This window comes from Schistocerca piceifrons, chromosome 1 (assembly GCF_021461385.2).
Source record: "Schistocerca piceifrons isolate TAMUIC-IGC-003096 chromosome 1, iqSchPice1.1, whole genome shotgun sequence".
Classification (NCBI taxonomy): domain Eukaryota; kingdom Metazoa; phylum Arthropoda; class Insecta; order Orthoptera; family Acrididae; genus Schistocerca; species Schistocerca piceifrons.
The window spans coordinates 721,899,502-721,905,628 of record NC_060138.1 but is presented as its reverse complement, the minus strand read 5'-3'; the positions used below and the strand labels follow the sequence as shown (position 1 = coordinate 721,905,628).

At 45.5% G+C, this 6,127-nt stretch overlaps 1 pseudogene; it reads right to left on the bottom strand.

Moving 5' to 3' along the window:
- Positions 1–678: 678 nt before the first annotated feature.
- On the bottom strand, positions 679–796 carry LOC124728367 (annotated as a pseudogene).
- Positions 797–6,127: the final 5,331 nt, after the last annotated feature.

Here is a 6,127-nt window from a genome sequence, read left to right as displayed (position 1 = left end):
GGAAGAAGTTTAGAAAGTGAAACTTTTTTTGTTCACAAAAGATAACCTCGTGTCCGTTAAAGATCCGAATGCGAGAAGTGAATCTCTGCTCTCTCCCCTTCACTCTCTATCTTATTATGTTCCTGTCTTATTGTATTTGATTTCGCATATCGTGTAGTGGAATGCGTGCACACTAGACTAACGAATTACGAGTTGTGGCAAGTTGACGAAACGCAGTCCCAACAACTCCCTCATGTGTTCACGCAGTGTGCGCTCATTGTGATAATAAGTCTCTATCTTAATTGCATTGTGTGTCAATGAAAGTTTTGGCTAAATCCTAGTGATGTTAATATTTGTCTTGACCGTGGTGTATGTCGAGGACGATGTTGTTATTCAGTTAATTCAGTTAATAAATAATTAAATGATGAATAGAAGAATCTTTAACATGCAGACAAACATCCCCTGTAAAGCAGCACAAGCCGACTCGGAAACTCCTCCCGAACAGGCCATGAAGGCCCAACGGTACTGACCGGCCGCCGTGTCATCCTCAGCTCATAGGCGTCACTGGATGCGGATACGGAGGGGCATGTGGTCAGCACACCGCTCTCCCAGCCGTATGTCAGTTCCCAAGACCGGAGTCGCTACTTTTCAATCAAGTAGTGACCCAGTTCGCCTCACAAGAGCTGAGTGCACCGGGCTTTCCAATAGCGCTCGGCAGACCGGATGGTCACCCATCCAAGTGCTAGCCCAGCCCGACAGCGCTTAACTGCGGTGATCTGACGGGAACCGGTGTTACCACTGCGGCAAGGCCGTTGGCACAAGCCAACTAGACAAAAATAGAATGATCACTGGATCACATATTAGCAAGTGCAACCCCAGTGCCTCTGATAACCAGTAAATGCGAAAGAGTAAAGACACGTTCTGCTCTTCTGTTTGGACCTTCCTCATTCTCTTCCCAGTCATCCGTTGCGCGGTTATAATATCAGGCAATATTAATTCAACTAACTATTGCCGTAAACTACCGGTTTTCTCTCATTCTCGTCCTTTTTCCACGGTTGTGAACCGGAAGTAAAGCAATTCCACGCATGTTTGAGGACTGTTCCAACAGGAAAGGTGAGCGTCCCAAATAACAGTTTGAATAATAATAAAGAAGGGACAAACACGAATGATCTTACAGACTAGGTATAGGAAAGGAAGTAGTCGTTAAGTTTCAGTTGGTCTCTCCCTCTCCCAGAATTACTAATTCTCTTCTGTTTCTCACCTCCCCACAGTCGTCTACTTTCAGAACATTTGCTCTGCCTCCACTAAACTCTCTGGACCACTCAAACACACTCCTTTTCATTGGACATTCGCCGTAAACCGTTTTGATTCACGTTAACATTTCGATAGGTGTAATTCCTTCCGCGAGTAGCAAACGGATCACAGCATGAGACGCGCACTTGGCGGTATTTCTTACCGACGTCTTCCTCGCTACTGGACACTTGCAATGGGGGTTTACGTAGTATCGTGTTCCTCCAATGCTCGCTCTGGTCAGGGGATCCCCCTCCCCACTCAGTGTTGCCAACCCTCAAAAAATAAAAAAATAAAAACACAGTCCGTTATGGTCACAGGACACTTACATTCTGAATATGCCTTGTACGCAGGCAGCGGAAGCACCAGCCGTTACGGACGTTCCCTGTGCCGTGAATACAATTTGCGAGGTCGGCGGAAGGCCCGCTGGCGTTATCGGATTCCCGGTTCGGTGACTCCACGTACAACCGAGCTGCCTTTTTACACACTGCCTCAGCACGCGCCGGTCCGCAGAGCCATTAACGACGGAAAACTAACCGTCTTTACAGCAACCCTTCGTACACACTCATCTTGGGAACGCATACCCAACAATACTTTAATCACTTTTCATCCATAGACAGCCAAACTGTCACAAATATTACGTGGTTTCATTTTAATATGCTAGATTTTGACAGGTCCGGATATAGTGATGGAGTGGGAGGGGGGGGGACAAACCAGTGTATCTGCCCCCCCCCCCCCCCCGGGCGGCAACTTCAGGGAGAACCATATTCATGCTATTCAAAAAAAATTTGTTTTACAAAGCGCCTAGCATCCAGCGCACGTTAGTCTATCGATTGAAAATTTTTGAACACATTCCAAGTTTATTTCTGAACGAATCATAAGTTGATTTTTGAATGCGTGCAAAGCGTATTGTTTCTGCTAGGGAAATCCTCATCGCATCAAGAATTAAAAAACTTGTTTGTTTGTAGGGTTGATTGGGTGTGCGAACGTTCAGGGTTGTTATAATTATTAGCGAAATCCATACATTCAGACTACTAGAGCGGAAATAAAGGAACAACTGGTAAGAAAGATTACATATTATTTTCTCGGTGTACCAAGAAAACGATATTCTGACAGAAAATTTTTGCCAGATCACTACACTGCTAAGGGCCAGTTGTACTGTCCCCTCTTTAAGTTCTGTTCTCGGAATAGCACGGAAAACGAGCTATACGAACACGTAACAACGCCTAAGTAGAGAATAAATGCAGGATAACTAAGTCAGTGAAGGCACGGTTAGTGAAGTTAACTGGAGAATAAGTTTTGACAATGGCAGGAATAGTCACAGAATTAGTGATGACGAGATTGTTTAATAGAAGGAGGAAGGAGAGGAAATGGGGACATCATACAAATTATATGGAAGAATATGACGATTCCAAATTTATGCAAAAGTTTCAGACTGCTACTACTTTTCGATCTCATGCTAGAGAAACAGGAGCATAGAATGAAACGTGAAATTGTTTCCTAACATAACGCTTTTTGCTTATAGAAGGTGTAATAGATATTTGATATTGGTACTTCGAGAATTATATTCTGTCGTGTTGTTTATGTAAATGAGGTAGATAAAAAAGACCATTTGTGTCAAAGAATTTTCGCCTATTTGGAGTGTGTTACAATTGCTGCAATGCTAGAAGGCCTATTTCGTTTTATCTAGCAGACAGTGACAAAAAGAGGTAATCAAATAGAGAAACTACATCAGTCTTGGGTACGATTCGTATTAATAGCTTTCTCAGTATTAGACAACGACAGTTTGATTTTCCATGTAGAAAAAAGTTTGACCAACTTTGATAAGGTAATAGATTCTTTCGCAGAAAGGAAAGCACGCCGTGGAAAGTTGTAGCAAGATTAGAGAGCAAAAAATGCTATTGCCTAAGGATTGAGGAAATGTGTACTGTCTTGCTTGTCTCTTGTCTTTACTGGTTTTATGTTTCCTACATTTAATTTTATGTCACAAAAAAGAGAAAGTTATTAGCTAACAGGAAATAAAGAGTGCAAATTTTGTAAAGAGTTCTTATTCTCCAAGTCACAAATAATCCCGCCCAGTATTCATTGTGTCTTTTTTAAGGGAGCTAGAATGTGAAACCGGCCGCCTGGGAGCAGAAGAGGCAGCACAGGACATTTTAATGTCCACTGTCCTAGATATCGATTTGATGGTTTCCATTACGAAATATACCCTTTTGAATTCCACAGAGCGAAATACAGTGACATGCGATGGAGGAATGCTGTGTAAGGAGGCGTGACACTGCACTTTGGCACACCTAAGACCAAGTAACAAGTTTTACCTTTTCTCGAACATATATGTTTTATATGTCAGCCTCTTCAGAAAAACGTGCGCTACAAGATGAGCGTATTTTTGAAAAATTGATTTATTTTTTAATTTTTGACGCTCGAGTGGGAGGCCCCCAGGAACTCAGCATTCATTTGCTGAGTACGGGCTTGGCGACCCCGGGGTCCTGAGCTGGGGACTGGTCGGCGCCGCCAGTCTCCTGTCACCGTAACCCCCGGTCATGCTTCAGCGACCACCGTATGGCGCGGCGGTGGAATGTTGTGTGCTGCGGGGAATGGTAATCTTGGCTTGACCGCCTGGATTGCGAGGAAGGCCGACCTCTCTAAAAACCCCTCAATCTTCTGGTGTGCTCCGCACCTATGAGATGCATGGCTGTTGAGGTGGAACAGTCGCAAGCGGGCAACCTCTGGGGCACCTGCCGCACCCCAGTTGTATCAGGCTTACTCAGGCATGCGGGGCTCTGTCTGAGCGGACCTTTAGTTCCCTAGCTGCTCGTGGGACCGCAATGGACCCTTCGACCTCTACATTTCCCCCTACCAGTGGCTTGGGTGGGCCACTGGTAGGAAAACACACCCCATAGAAGAAGCGACTTCGTGCTGCGAGTCCTCCAGCGCCTAGTGTTGATCGAGATTTGTCAGACTGTCGTAATAGAGCACATGCTGATAATCAGAATGTGTTTTTGATTATTAAACGGAAGGAGGGTAGCTTTGAGAGGGTTTCTCCCTTTTACATCCATAAGGGTCTTGAGGGAATTGCAGGAACACTTAAATCTGTGAAGCGACTGCGCAATGGGACTCTGTTAGTTGAGACATCTAGTTCCCGTCAAGTCGCTTCTCTTCGGAAAGCAACCTGTCTCGGTGAGTACGCTATCGAGACCGAGCTTCACTCCACTCTGAACTACAGTAAGGGTGTTGTGACGTGTAGGGACCCGGTGGATATCCCCACAGACGAGTTAAAATCTGAATGGGCTGATGAAGGTATTGTTGACGTGCAGCATATTATGAAACGAGTCGATGGGGACCTAGTCAAATCCGACTCGTTTATTCTCACGTTCAGTTGCCCACGACTCCCAGTGCATGTTAAAGCGGGGTTCTTACGTTTGCCAGTAAGGCCATATTTCCCTAACCCAATGCGCTGCTTTAAATGTCAGCGCTTTGGGCATACTACGTTGGGGTGCAATGGGATAGCCACTTGTGGTAAATGTGGTCAGCCTGCCCATGAAGGAGCTGATTGTTCATCGCCTGTGAAGTGCGTGAATTGCTCTGGGAGTCACCCTGTCTGGAGCCGGGTCTGCCCCATCTATCTCGAGGAACGGAAGATACAGGAGATCAAAACATCTAAGCGCATCCCCTATGGTGAGGCCAAGAAGCTCTTTAAGGCCATGAACCTCCTGTGTTTACTACATCTTTCGCATCCGTTCTGAAAAAAACGGTACAAATGGCCACTGTTGCTACGCAAACGGAGGTTGCTAAAGTGCGCGTCATATATCTTGGCGGCCGAGTTTAGGTTCGTTCTGCGCATCTGACATCACAAAACACAGTCAGCCAATGAATAGAGAACGACGTTGCCAGATCTCGACAGCAGTGCAGAGCACGGACGAGTGTCTTCAGTAGCAGACTTTCTTTTACAGAAAGTTTGGAAAAAGCATTCTTTATACCAATTGCTTCATATTCTATTAATTAATTAAACCAAACAAGCAATAAGACTCCTAAATCAGGCGATAGCAAGGAAAGATGTTTGTTTCAATCTCACGAACTGCTTTTTCGCAATAAAGAACAGCGGTAATTGTTTATTTCCTATTGTACTTCTACGAAGCGTGAGTAATTCATATGCGTACCAACAGTGTTTATAAGTAGTTGCGTGAGATGCTAGAGTCCTTATAGAGTAAAACTGTTCAATGAGCCGCGGTAGCGGAACGGTTAAGGTGTTGGGCTGCCAAGTGAAAGGTTATGAGTTTAAACCTTGTGTGGTGCTTAATATTTTCTTTATTTAAAAACAATATTGGAGTGCCTTACTTCACGAATTTTATTCGTTTGAATGAAATTTCTAGTGCTTTGCCTCTTCATTAACTTTTTCGCTGCTGCCCCAGGGGTCGCATTCTGGAAAGCCTCATGATGTCTGAAGAACTATGCATCCTCAACCCTGGTGCTCCCACTCATTTCTGTACTGCTTCTGGGTCGTCATCAGCTATTGACCTTTCCTTTTGCTCTCCAGCACTCGCGGATTCTGCTCTGTGGGAGGTTGCTGCAGACCTCCATTCTAGTGACCACTTCCCCCTTTGGATTCGTCTCCTGGCTGAGGCTATGGCATTACCAGTGCCGCCCCGGTGGCACCTCTGCAGAGCTGACTGGACACTTTTCAGCCAACTGGCTGTTTTGGAACACCGTGCCAGCGTCCACGAATGGGTAGACCATGTTACAGCCGTGATCTCCCATGCTGCTGAATTGTCAATCCCACGGTCATGCGGTCATCTCAAGAGGCGTCCTGTCCCTTGGTGGACCACTGAGTGCCGCTCAGCCATCCGAGCCCGCCGTG